Source organism: Podarcis muralis, chromosome 3, assembly GCF_964188315.1.
Source record: "Podarcis muralis chromosome 3, rPodMur119.hap1.1, whole genome shotgun sequence".
NCBI classification, from domain to species: Eukaryota; Metazoa; Chordata; class Lepidosauria; order Squamata; family Lacertidae; genus Podarcis; species Podarcis muralis.
The window spans coordinates 92,244-109,700 of NC_135657.1; the positions used below are offsets into that span (position 1 = coordinate 92,244).

Below are 17,457 nucleotides of genomic sequence, written 5' to 3' on the forward strand. Positions count from 1 at the left end.
ACGTCTGAGCACTGTCTCAGGTGCTCCCTCTGACCCACTGGGGCCAGCAAGTGTGTCCTTGTTATCAGAAGACTCCCCCTCTGACTTACTGCGTCTTCTGGCCTTCTGCACTTGACTAACGGGAGATGAAGGCTCACTTTTGGGCTCTCTTTTAACAGCCTGTGGAGATGCCCCTCCCTGTTCTTGACCCTGGTCAGAGACCTGGTCCTCATCAACAGGTTCAGCTTCTAACTCTCCCTCCTCAGCAGAATCAGACAGACACTCTGAGAGAACGTCAGGATTTGCATGGATCCTTGACCAACCACTCTGCTCACAGAACTCAGCACTTCTGCTGACTAGAATCCTGGACTGATCGCCTTCTGGATAGGCAAACCTCCACCCTTTTGTCCCAGGCTCGTACCCGCAAAAGATCATTTTCCGGGACCTCGGGTCACCTTTCTTGCATTGAGCCTTTGGCACAAGCACCCAAGCTTCTCAACCAAACACACGGAAGAAATGCACCTTTGGCTTCTTCCGGTGCAGCAGAAAATAGGGCGTGTCTCCTACAACAGAGCTATAGGACCTGTTCAACGTGAAGCTGGCAGCTTTCCAAGCTTCAGCCCAAAAGCTCTGAGGCAAACCAGAGTCAAACAGTAGAGCGTCAGCTGCCTCAGCTAGCGTTCTGTTCCTACGTTCTGCTACGCCATTCTCCTGAGGAGAAAAAGCAACCGTCAACCTGTGACTTATCCCCTTCTGGCGGAAGAAACTCTGCAGAGCAGACCTGGTGAACTCTCCGCCTCAGTCGCTCTGAAAGCTCTGCACCTTGGTGGGAAACTGTAGTTCCACCGCCGCAACCCAGTCTTTGATCAGTTGTGCCACCTCGCTTTTCTGTTTCAGCGAGAAGATCCAGCCGTTCCTCGAAAAATCATCTGTCAGCGTGAGCGCATACCTGGTTCCGCCCAGACTCGGCACTGGCATGGGTCCACAAAGGTCTGTATGCACAAGCTCAAAAGGCCTTGTGGTTACCCTCTCTGATCTGGGATAACTGCACCTTTTTATCTTTGCTCTTTTGCATGCCCTACAATCCAAAAATTTATCACATGCTTTCATCTTGCAACCCTCAGTGCCACAGCCTTTAATGAGAAGAAAAACATCATAAATCAGCCAGGCGAGAGAGCGGACATTCTTTCGTCTCTCAGCCAAAAACGAAAGGAAACTCACACACAAAGAAAGATTCCCGTATGTGAACCAAACCATGCCTCAGAATGTGAGACGTCACACAGAACTGTTTAACCCTGTAAGTTCTGATTCTCCTCACAAAGACGCCATGAGAGGAAGGCCACAACCCCTCACCGTAACTCCAGAAATGGGAGGCAGTCCAGTAAAAGATATGCAACTGATGAGGAGTGGCAACCTAAAGAGGTTGTTGACCACAGAGAGGAAGCAGCTTTCACAGTCAGAAGATGCTATCGTTGTGGGTCAACTAAGCATTTAGTACGTCAGTGTGTCTGTGGGAGAAAACACAAGAAAAGGGCGGCCTGCATTTTCTGGGAAGCGAGGAGACAGGAAGAGTCGAGTCCAGTATGTTTCTGCAGCAGTTCGAGGCACCAGTCACGACGTTGGACAAGACTGGATTTTAGACTCAGCAGCGACAAACATTTTTGTTAAGTCTGCACAAACCCTTGTAAATCTGTAAATGTAGTACTAGCTGATGGAACAGTGCATGAGTCAGCTGGAAAGGGTAGTGTGAATATCAACTGTTTAAGTACCAAGTTTACCAATGTTTTATGTGTACCAAGTTTAGAAAATAATTTGTTTTCAGTTACAAGTATTGTTAAACAGGGATTTAAAGTAACCTTCTCTGGTTCAGGCTGCAAAATAGAGAAAGCTGGAAAAGTGGTTACAGCGTCACTAAAAAATGGTTTGTTTGTTTTGAAAGACCAGCTAGTAAGTGAGTCTGGGGCATGTGTTAAAGCCTGTAATAGAGCCTTGCATGATGAGTGCCAGCATCTGTGGCATCGTCGTTTGGGGCATGCCAATTTCTGCAGTATTGCAAAAATGCCAGAATTAAGTAAGGAAATTAAAATGAAAAAATGCTCAGTTTTTCTGGACTGCAATACCTGCAAGGAGTCTAAAAGTAAGTGGGGGTCCTATCCTGAAAGTACTAGAATTAGCAAGAGGCCATTTGCTTTAGTACACTCAGACCTTTGTGGGCCATTTGCAGAGTCTGAAGGAGGAGCAAAGTTTTTTTTTTGTTCTTGTGGATGATTATAGCCGGTATACTTGGGTATACTAGTTAAAACACAAAAGTGAAACTGGTCATCTGATTAAGAATTGGGTCAACTATATAGAAAGGCAGTTTCCCTACAAAGTTACCCAATTGCAGAGTGACCGTGGAGGCGAGTTCATGTCTGAAGCCCTCCAGGTCTGGTTAAAAAAGCGTGGTATTAGTCACCGTAAATCGTGTCCTTTTTCGCCTGAAGAAAATTCAGTTGCAGAACGCAAGATAAGGTCTTTACAAACAATGCTAGATTCTATGCTATGTGATTCTAGCTTATCTAGGAAGTATTGGGGAAAGGAATTCTGTGTGCTAACTACATACAGAACAGGTTGTTTCATTCTACCATAAATAATACCCCTCATTTTTTGCTTTATGGGGGGGAAAAACCCTTTTTAGACCATGTTAAAACTTTTGGTTGTTGGGCTTGGGTTCACATCCCAAAAGGACAGAGAAGGAAAGGAGAACCCAAGGCAAGGAAACTTAGGTTTGTTGGCTATCAAACTTGGTCAAAGGGGTATCGTTTTGCACTAGGGCATGGCAGAGTTGTGATATCAAGACATGCAGAGTTTTGTGAGCAAGATGGTTGGGCCCGTTTACATGGAAATTCAGAAGTTGTTTTATCTTCTGATGATACAGATAAATTTGTGAAATCTGAGGAAGAAAAGCCACAAATTAAAGAAAGTTCTAAAAGAGGCAGTGATGAGGATTCAAGGGATGAGGGTCCCAGTACACAATCTCCTAAAGCTGAACCAATTTCTCCTGAGCAGGATGAATCAGAAGGGGAAGATAGTTCAGAGGGGGAGAGTGTTCAAGTTAGAAGATCACAAAGAAGCAATAAGGGGGTACCTCCAGAAAGGTTTACTATACAAGAAGTTAAAACTGTTGCTGTGAAGAAAGAACCTTGTGATTATGAGGAGGTTTTAAAGTTACCACACCAGGAAATAGTAAGGTGGAAAAATGCAATGAAAGCAGAAATGAAATTTTTGGCAGAACACAATGTGTTCACCATTGAGCCATTGCCAGAAGGAAAAAAGGCAGTGGGCTGTAGATGGGTGTATAAAATAAAACACTTGGCAGATGGTGGTGTTAAGTACAAAGCTAAGCTGGTAGCATGAGGCTTTACTCAAAGAAAAGGTGAAAGCTTTGATGAAACCTTTTCTCCTACTGCAAGGAAAGTGTGCGCTTATTGCTAGCTCTTGCAGCACAACGTGGGTTAAAGGTAAACCATTTTGATATTGAGACAGCTTATCTTAACGCAAATCTGCAAGAAGAAATTTTTATGAATCAAGTGCCAGGTTTTGAGACAGGCGAACAGAATTCTGTATATAGGCTGAACAAAGCAATTTATGGGCTCAAACAGGGGCCACCAGGTGGCGCGTTGGAAGATGGCCGACAATAACATCTCTCTGACCCATACGAGGTACTAAGGGGCTGATATGGGAAGTATGCAGCCTTCCTATTCTCCCCCAGGATGTGGAGGAGAACTGTCCTGCCAGCAGTGTTCACAATGCACCCCCTGAAACGAGTGATGGGGGTGCCGAACACTTGGCAAAAGGCCCTTGGTGAAGTCAGATCTTCCTGACGCCGATTCCAATTAGCGCGTGCTGGTTGCTGCAGCTTGGAATTATAATTGGAAACATACGTTTGGAAACGAAGCTGAAAGCACATACATCAAGTAAAGCTCGACTGATAAGGCTGCTGATTAATGGATCTCTGCGACCAGGAGTGACGGATGGATAAGTAAATCTTCTGATGAATCACCATAAGGAGACTGTATGTTTGGAATGAAGGGGGGGTGGAGGAAAAAACTCTTTTTTTTCTGCATGATGTGACATTAATAACCCTTCACCCCAGATAGAAACAAGATCGTTGCGGTTCTATGAATCACAGGCAGGATTTTAAGAACTATGTGGCACGGAGTATAGCAGGAAAGAAGACTGGAGAACGGTGAGAAAAGAAGAAAATTTTCATGACGCATTTAAAAAATTGTGTCTCGCCATGACAGGTTTGCCGAGGAAGAAGGACTGGGGGAGGAGAATCAGGATTGTTTGAAAGAGAAGGAATGCTGGAATGTAAGTTTGACCTGACAGAACCCCCAGACTCATTTGATTTATTTGGTAAGCCTGAGAAAAATAAAGGACAGACTGGAGATTAATTTTGTTTATGGAAGTGTTGTACAGAGGCTGTCCCGGATCGATATGATTTTTGGAAAAGTACAAAATCCACATAGAATGCCAGCTGTTAACCTGCTTGTGAAAATCATCAGAGATCGCAAAGGAAGGAGGGACTTCCAGTTTGGGATCGCAAGCAGCAGGGAGCGCGGAAAAGTCGCTGTGAGCTTTTCCGAACTTCACGGGGGTTTGGGGGCGACGCAAAGGCACTGCGACCCCCGAAAAGCTCAAGGCGGGCGTCCTTGAGGGATAAGCTACCAAGCAGCATCGGCGGAGTCCCGAAGTTTTTTCGGGTTTTTTTTTTTTTAAAGGGCTCGAAGACGACGGGACTGAGAAACGCGAATGGTAAGCTCTGCGGACCTCGTGAAGTGATGCCTCTAGCTCCTACTGATTAAAGCGACAAATCTCCGTAACTCCAGAGCCGAATCCCCTATGTTTGAGGATTATAAGAGCATAACAATTAAACTAAATAACTCCAACGGGGATTCGGGAGGTAAAAGAAGTTAAATAAGGAACCCGACCTGTCTCTCAGAGCAAAATGGCACAGGACATTCAGTCGCAAGAGCGAGAGAGGAAATGAGCAATTACCTGCTGTAGAGAAGAGAAAAGAGAAAGACCTCGGTAATTGTTTTTTTCTCTTTTGAAAACGAGGCAAAGGAAAACTGAATAACAGAAGGGATTTTATTGACTTTTAGAGACTTTGTACCCTCTTTTGGGGAGGAAAAGACTTTGGCAACAAAGAAGGAAACAAAGTAGGAAACGGAACGGAGGGAATACGAAAGTAACTTCCTAGAAGCTAAAAGTAACAATAATGGAGTATTAAGGGGAAGAGAATAAAGAGGAAGAAACCTCATAATACAATACAGAAGCCCTCAATTGAGCTGTAACTATCAACTATTCAGCTCCTTTCCCCTGTCTTTTTTTTTTTTTTTTTTTTGAATGAAGGCTGAAAAAGACACCTCTACAGAGTGCTTCATACTGAGAGAAGCTTCAATAATTATTAGACTGGAATGAAGTCATAATCCTACTCTAAGGGAAGCTTCTAGAGTACTAACCACTCCCTTCTCTTCTCTTGAATTAAGGAATGGAGAATTAAATTAAGATATGGACTGAATTTAGAAGGACACCCTGAGAAGTAACAAAGGACTTTCCGGATCAAACTGGACAGAACTGTCTAATTAATGCAGTAAGATAAGTGATGCTGTTTTGGACTCGAGCTGAGCTTGATGTATGGGTACCCCCAACAAAATTTAAAATTTGGCTGTATAATTTGGAATCAATGTGATGTGATTGGCCTGTTAAAAAAATTTATGGGCTCAAACAGTCAGCTAGAAATTGGAACGAGTGTCTTGATAATGCTTTAAAAAATCTTGGCTTTAAAAGAAGCTTAGCTGATAACTGCTTGTACACTAAAGGAAAGGGTATAAACAAGAATTATGTCTTTCTTATGTTGATGATTTGCTTTACTCTACAAAAGGTGACAAGCAAGTGGAAAAGTTTGCAGAACAACTAAGAAAGGAATTTAAAGTAAGAGATTTGGGTCCAGTAAAAAATTATCTCGGTCTAGAAATTCAAAGAACAAACGATGGAAGTTTTTTGTTGAGTCAAAAAGACAAAATAATGGAGTTACTTGAAAGAAACAATATGCAAAACTGCAAGGGAGTAAAAACCCCAATGGAAATAGGTTTTTTCAAGGATGAAGGAGAATGCACAGAACCTGTAAGTCCTGAAATGTACCATTCAATAGTTGGAAGTTTACTATACATTTCATTGTGGAGTAGACCAGATTTGAGTTATGCAATTGGAATACTGAGCAGACTAGTAAGCTGTCCCACAGAAAATGCCTGGAAAGGTTTAAAACGTATTTTCCGGTTGTCAGGGGCTCAGGAGCAGAGGCACAGGAAAGGGAGGAAACAGAGAGCGAGGGGGAGGAATCCGAAGGAAATGTTAGCGATGACAGCGGCCCAAGGTCTCTGAGTCTTTCCAGCGAATCGGAAGATTCACAGAAAGAGGCTCCCATGGTCAGGGCAAGGGGGGTGCCGAGGGGGACACCCCAGGAAGAAGGGGCCAGAGGGGACTCAGAGAGCAGCAGTTGGAAATCAGGACCAGCTTCCCCACCAGAGCGCAGTAGGGGGGAGGAGTCCCAGGGATCGGGAGCAGGCGGCTCACCGCCAGCGGGAGGACATGAGTCAGGATTGGCCACGCCTCCATCGGGGAGCGAGGAAACGGTCAAGAGGAAGGTTGAAGGCTGGGCGCGAGCGCCAAGTTCAAATGTACAGGAAGGCGGCGCAGTTGGCAGCCCGGATAGAGAGCCAGGTCCCAAAGCCCGCCAAAAAGAGGGGGAGGAGTCAGGGGGGTCAGCGTCAGCGTCAGAAGAGTCCAGAAAGGAGGAGACCCCGGGGGGCAGAAGGACCCAGAGGAGAAAGGAGAAACGGAAGAGGTGGAGTAAGGTTAGAGTCTTGAGTTGGTGTACAGGGGGTGGAGACTCAGATGGAGCTTCGCCGGTCTAGCCTCTAAGACGTAGAGCTGGGGCGCTCCAGTTTGAAAATGGAAACTGTACTTCAATAAAGACTTGTGTATACTACTACCGGCTAGCGTTGGTCCTCTGTGAGCTGGGACCAGGAGCCAGCTCTGACAGTAAGCTCCATCTCCAGTTTTGCACCGAAAACCTCGCAGCGTGAGTGGACGCAGCGAGGGGAGAAGATTGGTGCTTCGCGAGCTCACAAAAGTCAGGCAAGATGACTACAGAACAGCAAATAGCAGCCCTGCATAATGCAGTGACACAACTCAACGCGGAAATACTCGCATCCAGGAAGAGGGAAGATGAAGCGGCTGCAGCCTGCAAGGATCTCCAAGCCAGGTTGGAAGTGCTTACTAAGCAGGGACAACCGGGACCCAAATCAGAGGGGATTGGGCTGGGGAAGAGAGGAGGCAGCCTTGTATCTCATTTCGATGGGAATTTACAGCAGTACCCTAACTTCCGAGCAGACGTGCTGTTTGCGCTGCAACTGCTGGATAAAGACTTTAGAGATGAGCAAGAGAAGGTGGGGTTTATCCTATCCCATTTGCATGGAGAAGCTAAAGCGTGGCTGCGCAATCTGTGGAGAGATAAGGATCCGGCGCTCCGAAGTGCGGATGCATTCATTAAAGCGATGGATTCGTGTTTTTTATCAAATATAGACGTTGATATCGCCAGAAAAGACATACATGGGCTGAAACAGGGGAGAGCCAGTGTAAGGCAGTATCATTCCCGCTTTTTTGCCTTAGTCCATGCGCTGGGTTGGGAGACAGATTCTGCTCCAGTCAGAGACCTTTTTTGGGAAGGCTTGAATGCAAATGTTAAAGATGAAATTGCAAGGGGGGAGAGACCAAAGAGCACTCAGGAAATTGTCCAGCGGGCGCTGACAATTGGGGTGCATCTGGAAGAACGTCCATGGAGCAAAGATGAAGGGCGTTGGGGACGCACGCCAGCGAGAGCACCTCCCCTCTTTCCCAGGGATGCAGCACGTGCGCAATCCACACCTCCACAGGGAGGGGGAGAGGAACCGATGGAGATTGGAGGCGCCAGGGCTCAGTCAGCAACCAGAGCCCTAACACCGGGAGCAGTCAAAGCGAAGCCTCCTAGAGGGAACAGGAAGTGTTACATCTGTGACAATCCGCAGCACATGGCGAAAGAGTGTCCCCAGAGGCTCCACAGGCACACTGCAGCCTCCGCAACAGTAACAGAAGCAACTCAGCAGAGAGAACCACAGCAGGGAAACGACGGAGTCTGGTTGGAGGAAGAGGTACTGGGGCCCAGCCAGACGAGTCAGTGAAGCAGTCCCCAGAAATTTTGCAGCCCACAGACCCTCTCCCGCCCAAACCAGTGGTGCAGCTCACCGCATCGCTCCAGCTACCCAATGGACTCACTATGGAAGTACCCATTACCATTGACTCTGGCAGTAATGCAGACTTTATAGGACTGGATTTCATTCAACAACACAGCATAGCGCTACTGCCAGCCACGCTGCCCCTGAAGGTTGTCACGGTGGATGGCAGGGAATTGCTAGGGGGGCAGGTGGTGAAGCAAACGCCTCCGATGGTGATGCAAATTGGGAATCACCGAGAAGTCATCAGCTTCAATGTCACCCAACTGTCGGACACGCCTGTAGTATTAGGCATGAGTTGGCTGCACAGGCACAGCCCTACATTGGCGTGGTACCAGCGCCAACTGACTTTCGGTTCATCCTACTGTGCGGAACATTGCATTCTGCCTAGCACGGAAGGGGAAGAGGATGACCCGCAGCTACAATTAGGCACGCTGCAAGCAGTGCCCATCAAGTACGCAGCGTTTTTAGAGGTTTTCTGCGAGAAGGAGGCGGACAAGCTACCTCCCCACAGACCTTATGACTGCAAGATTGACCTCCTGCCGGGGGCGACGCTGCCGACCGGGAAACTGTATTCCATGTCTGAAGACGAACTGCAGGAACTCAGGGAGTTCATAGATCACAACTTGAAGCGCGGCTTCATCCGGGAGTCCAGGGCAGTGGGGGGCAGTCCAGTATTCTTTGTGAAGAAAAAGGACACGCCCCAAAAAAGGCTTGTAGTGGACTATCGCATTTTGAACTCGAAGACAAAGCCCACAGCCTTCCCCATGCCCAAGATCGACGACCTGCTCGCGACGGTGAGAAAAGAAAGCGTTTTCACCAAGTTGGATCTGCGAGGGGCGTACAACCTGATTCGCATACGGGAAGGCGATGAGTGGAAGACGGCCATGTTCACGCCCCTGGGCACCTATGAATACAGGGTCATGCCCTTTGGATTACAAAATGGCTCCCACTGTTTTCAAGCCTTCATGCATCACGTGTTAGCGGGACTCCTCTACAAGAAGTGCGTCTGCTTCCTGGACGACATCCTGATATTCTCAGAATCGCAGGAGGCTCACGAGAGAGACGTCAAGGAAGTTCTGCAGAGACTGCAGGAGCACAGACTGTACGCCAAGCTGGAGAAGTGCCAGTTCGACATGACGGAGGTGGATTTCCTGGGCTACAAATTGTCGGACAAGGGGCTCGCCATGGACAGCGCCAAGGTTCGCTCAGTGTTGGACTGGAAGAGCCCGCGCAATCGGAAGGAGGTCCAGAGGTTTGTTGGCTTTGCTAACATTTACCGCAAGTTCATCAAGGGGTTCGCGATGCAGACGGCGGCCATTACCGACACGCTCAGCTCCAAGAAGAAGAAGTTCATCTGGACGGAGCAAGCGGAGCAGTCCTTTCAGAAACTCAAGCGTCTCTTCTCGTCAGAAGAGCAGCTACTGCACGTGAATCCCAGCAGACCGATGAGGGTTGAAACAGACGCCTCAGACATGGCCGTGGGAGCAGTACTGTTGCAGCAAGACCCGCAGGGGGACTGGAGACCGTGCGCCTTCTACTCCAGGAAGCTCAGCAAGTCAGAGCAGAACTACACCATCTGGGACAGGGAGTTGCTAGCCATTCATGCAGCATTCAAGGCGTGGCGGCACTTCCTTATCGGAGCCAAACACACAGTGCAGGTCCGCACAGACCATAAGAACCTGGAGTACTGGCGCACGGCGAGGTTCCTGAACCAGAGGCACATACGCTGGGCGGAGTTCTTTGCAGACTTCGACTTCAGGATAGAGTACATCCCAGGCGACAACAACGTCATGGCGGATGCACTGTCCAGGAAGCCGCAATACCTCAAGGAGGCGGCACCAGCGGCGGCCAAGCACATTTTCGCACCGGAAGCGTGGGCGTGCGCTTCGGCAACCGTGGACCTGGATGCTGTACGTCGCGCGCTGCAGGAAGACCCCTTCGCACAAGCCAAGATGAAGGAGGTGCACAGGGGCACGGCGAAGGACGACGAGTTCCAGATACGCGACGGATTGCTCATCCGCAAAGGGGCCCTCTACGTACCGGGAGACCACCTCCGCGCGAAGGTACTGCAGCAGTTGCACGACGCACCCACCGCCGGGCACTTTGGCAAGGAGAAGACTGTAGAGTTAGTAGCCAGAGATTTTTGGTGGCCCAAGATGCGGGGGGAAGTCGCGGATTACGTCTCGAGGTGCGACACCTGCCAAAGGGCCAAGTCAGTGCACAAACCGCCGGCGGGACTGCTGGAACCGCTGCAGACACCGATCGAACCGTGGGAGATGGTGGCCCTGGACTTTGTCACGGATCTGCCCAGCTCGAGGGGCAAGACAGCAGTGCTAGTGGTGGTCGATATGTTCACCAAAATGGCCCACTTCATTCCGTGTGCGAAGGTGGCCACGGCGGAACAGACCGCCAAACTGTTCATAGACCACGTGTTCAGGGTTCATGGTCTACCACGGTCTATTCTGTCCGACCGGGGGCGACAGTTCATCTCGAACTTCTGGCAGAAGCTGATGGGCATCCTGAACGTCAAGATCAACCTAGCGTCGGCGAGACACCCGCAAACCAACGGACAAGCGGAGCGGGTCAACGGCGTCATGCAGCAGTACCTGAGATGCTACGCAAATCAGCAGCCTGCAACATGGGTGGACTACCTGCCGCTCGCCGAGTTCGCCTACAACAACACGAAGCACGTGTCCACGGGGGTGACACCGTTCTTCGCCAACAACGGGAGGCATCCCAGAACCTTCCTGGGAAGAGAGAGAGTGGGGGAGGGGGAGCCACAGGCAGCGGAAGCCTTAGCATCAGAGCTGCAGGAGGTCCACGAACAGCTTCGGAGGCAGTTAGAACTAGCAAAGCACGCATACAAACTGCAGGCTGACAGACACAGAAGGGTTGGGGAAAACATAGGGGTGGGAGACTGGGTTTGGTTAGCAGCCCAGGCAGTGCCGGCCAGATCGTTAGCGAAGAAGAAGCTCGGACATAAGCAGCTAGGGCCTTACCAAGTCGAGGCACAGGTTAATCCAGTGGCTTTCCGGTTGACACTTCCGGAGGGATCCAGAATGCACCCAGTTTTCCATAGATCAGTGCTCACGCCCTACAAAGCACCTCACAGATTTCAGGAGCCAGGCACAGCACCAGACCCGCTCAGGGAAACGCCCACAAGGGGGGGGTCACCAAGGGGGGAACCCATCAACGAGGTCACAGAGATTTTAGACTCGAGATGGGGGGAAGAAGGAGTAGAATATCTGCTAGCCAGAGAAGGTACCCCGGCCAGCGCCAACAGTTGGGTGCCGGACTATGCTTTGGACGAGCCGCTGCTCAAGGACGAGTTTCATGCCCTTTTCCCACACAGGCCCATGCCAGCCGAGTATTTCGACGACTGGCTTTTCACACCCACACTTTCAGCCAGCACATTCCAGGGGTTCACCTCGGACGAGGAACAGGCACTAGACACACGTTCCCCGGAGGGATCACCCTCGGGGTTTGCCTCAGACCGCTCTTATTGGTGGGACGATCGACCAGAGGAGCAGTGGCGCAAGAAGTGGCTGGGGGGTCCTTGGCAGGCAACGTCCCCAGAGGAGACCGGGGGAGAGACGGACATGGACGTGTTGGGGGAGGACCTGGGGTTCGAGCATGGAGGCAAAGAGATGGAAGCGGAGGAGATCGACGTCGGCGAGAGCACAGAGGACGAGCCGGACTTATCCGGCTGGATGCACGCCACGGGGGACGAACTGTATCCGGCACTCACCCCCACAACGACGGAGCACCCTGTACCCACACCGGAAGGAGGGGAGGGGGAAAGGGGGGGCTTCGAGGGGGGGATGGATGTCAGGGGCTCAGGAGCAGAGGCACAGGAAAGGGAGGAAACAGAGAGCGAGGGGGAGGAATCCGAAGGAAATGTTAGCGATGACAGTGGCCCGAGGTCTCTGAGTCTTTCCAGCGAATCGGAAGATTCACAGAAAGAGGCTCCCGTGGTCAGGGCAAGGGGGGTGCCGAGGGGGACACCCCAGGAAGAAGGGGCCAGAGGGGACTCAGAGAGCAGCAGTTGGAAATCAGGACCAGCTTCCCCACCAGAGCGCAGTAGGGGGGAGGAGTCCCAGGGATCGGGAGCAGGCGGCTCACCGCCAGCGGGAGGACATGAGTCAGGATTGGCCACGCCTCCATCGGGGAGCGAGGAAACGGTCAAGAGGAAGGTTGAAGGCTGGGCGCGAGCGCCAAGTTCAAATGTACAGGAAGGCGGCGCAGTTGGCAGCCCGGATAGAGAGCCAGGTCCCAAAGCCCGCCAAAAAGAGGGGGAGGAGTCAGGGGGGTCAGCGTCAGAGGAGTCCAGAAAGGAGGAGACCCCGGGGGGCAGAAGGACCCAGAGGAGAAAGGAGAAACGGAAGAGGTGGAGTAAGGTTAGAGCCTTGAGTTGGTGTACAGGGGGTGGAGACTCAGATGGAGCTTCGCCGGTCTAGCCTCTAAGACGTAGAGCTGGGGCGCTCTGGTTTGAAAATGGAAACTGTACTTCAATAAAGACTTTTGTATACTACTACCGGCTAGCGTTGGTCCTCTGTGAGCTGGGACCAGGAGCCAGCTCTGACACCGGTATTTAAAGCAAACACTTGATTATTGTTTAAGACTACCATCTTCAGGGTCTACAAAATTGCAGTGTTACGTTGACAGCGATTGGGCCAACCTGCCTGATAGAAAATCAATTTCTGGAATGGTATTTCAGTTTGGGGATTCCTTGATAGGTTGGAAGTCCAAAAGGCAAGGTATCGTGGCCACATCTTCAACAGAGGCTGAATACTGTGCTTTATCAGAGTTGTGTAATGAAATAAAAAATTATGTTCAGATCCTCAAGGATTTAGATATACTATGTGATTATCCAGTTCAAATATGGGAAGACAATCAACGGTATTTAGGTATACCCTCCCTAAGAAACCAGAGGCCTTCCTTCTGGGCATTGTCGACCAGAAAGTGTTAAAGAAGGATAGAACTTTGTTTATGTATGCAACTACAGCAGCAAGAATTCTTATCGCAAAGTATTGGAAGACACAAGATTTGCCCACGCTGGCGCTGGAGGAGTGGCAGACGCAACTGATTGACTACATGGAACTGGCTGAAATGACTGGCAGGATCCGAGATTTGGGAGAGGAAACAATGGAAGAGGACTGGAAAAAATTTAAGGACTATTTGCAAAAACATTATAAATTGTATGAATGTTAAGAATGTGCATGATTTGGAAATTATAGCTTCAGCAAACTGATTTAGTGAATTGGAAATTAAGTTATAAGAAAGACAAGGTGGAGATTTGAAACAACTTTATTATGTTTATTTTAAGGTATAAGTAATGGAGAAATAGTATTTTGAATCTAGAAACATAATATTTGAAAGATACAGTAAGGTATGAAACAAGGTAACAAATTGCTGATGTTTTTATTGTAAAGAACGCTGGACTCGGAAGATGTCGGGAAGTCCAGTTGGTTTTGCAAAAATTATTTGAAAAGTTGATTTTTTTTATTTTTTCTTTCTGTTTATTTCTTTTTTCTTTCTTTATGTTAACAAAATTGACTTGGTATGTGAAAATCCAATAAAAATTTATATATATATATATATAAAACAAATATGGGAAGACAATCAAGCTGTAATAACTTTGGCTGGGTCTGAGCAGTTTAGAAACAAATCCAAACATTTAGAAATTAAATTTCAAAATGTGGCTGAGAATGTGAAGCGAAACCTGATAACGCTGAAGTATTGTGAGAGTATGCAAAATGTGGCTGATGTATTTACAAAAGCACTAACTTTTGAAAAACATGCACAACTGGTGACAAAATTAGGAATTGTTGTGTGTGATGTGTAAATATGTCTGTTTATGTTTAAAGTACTGTTTCTGTTTCTGTTTGAATGAGAGGGGGTGTTAGGGGACATTCGGCACAGAAACATGTGTGTATACCTTTAAGAAGTTTCTGGGATTAATTGGCTGCAGCTGGCTGTTGCTATAAAGGAAAAAAGCTGAGTTTTGTAGCCTGCCTGCAGGAATAACACCCACCAGAGTTTGTGTTTATTATTTTGTAATAAAGTCTTCGTTTTAGTTTGGGTTTTTACACCTATGTCTCCTGGAGTCACTCTGTCCTCTGCCACCAGCTGGAAATCTCCCCCTCCAACATACAATTCAGTCTGTCTCAGATTGAATTGTACGTTCCTGGTAACTTCCCTTGAATCCCTCTTAAAAGTATAAAGATGCCACAGTCTTATTCAAAGATGATGAAAGACGTTTACTCACATCAGTTCACAGTTGGATTCCTGAAGGCAGACTTATTTACAAATATGTACATGTGGATCTACCCCATATGGGGGAATAATCCCAGTGCTTCTGCTAGCTGAGAGCTAGCAGAGCAGTCCTAGCTAGAAGCTGGTCAAACAAAGATGGGAATCGAAAGGACAGAGGTGATTTGTCCTTTTGTTACCTGGACAGGTTTGGTGAAGCCCACCTTTAGTCACATGCAAAGCAAGGATGCTCCAGCCAGGAGGAACAGGAAGTTTCAACTGGCTGGACCAAACATTCCCCTGCATGTCTTCTCTAGCACTAGAATGAACATTGTACTTGACTGCCTCTCATGGATCACATATCACAGCCTCTCTGGATTCTGCAGCAGACTCTTGAACCCACTCCTCTGCTCCAGCCTCAGAGTCTGAACTGTCCCCTGTCACAGGTTCTTCCTGCTCACTAAACCCTGTTGCCCCTTCAGCACCCAGCACCACCTCCCAATTCTTTCTTTTAAGGAGATACTTTGCAGCTCAAAAGGATGAGGCATCTAAGCTCCCCACAAACAGATCAGAAGGAAGGCTCCACCGAGAGAGGATCTCGTATGACTTCCCCTTGAGCAAATTGGGGGTATTCTCCATGAGCAGAGGAAGCCTGGGTGAGCTTCAAATTTGCCCCCACCCTCCCACTGCTGCCTCTGGGAATAAGGGGAGCCTCTATTCTTAGACACCAGCAAGAGGGAAATGGCACCCCCTGGCCACCCACCCCAGCCCACCTCTAAGCCTCTCCCTGGGAGGTGCGCTCTTTGGATGGGGGCCTCACCTGTGGCTGCGCAGGACAGAGTACCAGGGCTGCTGCTTCACATACAGGAAGGCGAAGACCTGGACGGTGAGGGTGAAGAGGACGTTGAGGATGATGGAGAGCAGGAGCGGTGGGGAGAGGAGCCGCCTGAGGGGTCGGTTGGGGGCCAGCTTGGGGTAGGCGTGGGTCAGGCTCACTGTGGGGAGGAAGAGATGGCATGGGGAAAGCGAAGAGTTTAGAAAGGTTGCCCTTCCCTTTATTGGCCGAGGGAGCCGGCGTACAGCTTCCGGGTCATGTGGCCAGCATGACTAAGCCGCTTCTGGTCGAACCAGAGCAGCGCACGGAAACGCCGTTTACCTTCCCACCGGAGTGGGACCTATTTATCTACTTGCACTTTGACATGCTTTCGAGCAACAGGAGCTCACCCCGTCGCAGGAATTTGAACCGCCAACCTTGTGATCGGCAAGCCCAAGAGGCTCAGTGGTTTAACCCACAGCGCCACCCGTGTCCCTTGCTCATTCAGGTTGGGGTAAGTCAAATTCAGGCTCCCTTCAGCTCAAGAGGGAATTGGCGTGTTTCACATCTGACTGTGCACCTTCCTTGTAGCAGCTGCCCCAAACCCAAACCCCATAACACAGTGATCTGCTTACTTGTTAGGCACACGACTAGGGTGATCTTGAAGGAGGTACTGGATATTCCCAAAGATCTGTATTTGCTAAAAGTGGGGCAGAGAGAGAGAGAGAGAGAGAGAGAGAGAGAATGAGTTCACGGAGGGCTCTCAGTCCTGCCGCTTGTGGACAGATTGTTACCCAGATTGTTACTTCGGATTGTTACGGAATTAACACTCAGACCGAGTGGGAGAGTCTACGGGGCTTTGCAACGGCACCCAAAGATGTCTTGCTGGGACTGGATTCACACACGGGTCCACGCTCCATTGCGGCAAAATCACTTCCCTGCCTTACAGGATCCCAGGCAACAAACCCGTTTCTCCTTTAGGTGGAGGCTTTTTATAAAGACGAGAACCACTGTGGATCAAGGATCTGGCTGTGACCTGGGGAGAGACCAGGGTTCCAAATCCCTCACTCAGAAATGCAGCTCGCTGTGGGTGAGGAGGAGAAGATAGAAACCACCTTGAGCTCCTTGGAGGGAATGTAATTAATAGTATTAGTATATTAATTAATTACAGTAATAAAAATAAGGAAAGAAAGGACTCTCTTCAACTGAAGCCACTGTCTACCTCCAAGTTAGAACTACAGTTTAGGGGCACATGCTGTCAGTCACCCACCATTTGGCCTTTGGCTGAATTTACTGTTAGAATTCCCCTTCATGGATCACTGCCTTGCCGTGGCGAAGGGGCTTGAATAACTCAGAGAAGCTATGAACTATGCCAAGCAGGGCACCCAAGATGGACAGGTCATAGTGGAGAGTTTGGACCAAACGTGATCCAAAGAAGGGCAGTGCCAAAGAATGCTCCAACTACCGCACAACTGCACTCATTTCACACGCTAGCAAGGTTATGCTTAAAATTCTACAAGGAAGACTCAAGCAGTATGTGAACCGAGAACTCCCAGAACTGCAAGCTGGATTTAGAAGAGGCAGAGGAACCAGAGACCAAATTGCAAACATGCGCTGGATTATGGAGAAAGCTAGAGAGTTCCAGAAAGACATCTTCTTCTGCTTCATTGACTATGCAAAAGCCTTTGACTGTGTCGACCACAGCAAACTATGGCAAGTTCTTAAAGAAATGGGAGTGCCTGATCACCTCATCTGTCTCCTGAGAAATCTCTATGTGGGACAAGAAGCTACAGTTAGAACTGGATATGGAACAACCGATTGGTTCAAAATTGGGAAAGGAGTACGACAAGGCTGTATATTGTCTCCCGGCTTATTTAACTTATATGCAAAATTCATCATGCGAAAGGCTGGGCTGAATGAATCCCTGGCCATCCCAGGTCATCGAGGCTTTGACATCAAGAAGGGGCAGCGGCAGCAGCGCATGTTGTTGAGGCTTTGACAGGCAGAGGAGGCAGAGGTAGCAGCGCAGGTCGTTGAGGCTTTGACAGCCAGAAGGGGCTGCGGCAGCAAAGCAGGTCGTCGAGGCTTTGA

The 17,457-nt window shown here is 48.9% G+C and overlaps 1 protein-coding gene across 1 annotated transcript in view; it reads right to left on the minus strand.

Moving 5' to 3' along the window:
• LOC144327179 (putative cation-transporting ATPase 13A5) overlaps positions 1-16,097 on the minus strand; it is a 28,372-nt gene extending 12,275 nt beyond the window's left edge. Inside the window, exons 1-2 of the transcript XR_013392080.1 lie at positions 16,002-16,097; positions 15,373-15,547 (exon numbers count right to left, since the gene is read on the minus strand). The gene's annotated coding sequence lies outside the window, so the exon portion shown is untranslated. The remainder of the gene's footprint in view (positions 1-15,372; positions 15,548-16,001) is intronic.
• Positions 16,098-17,457: the final 1,360 nt, after the last annotated feature.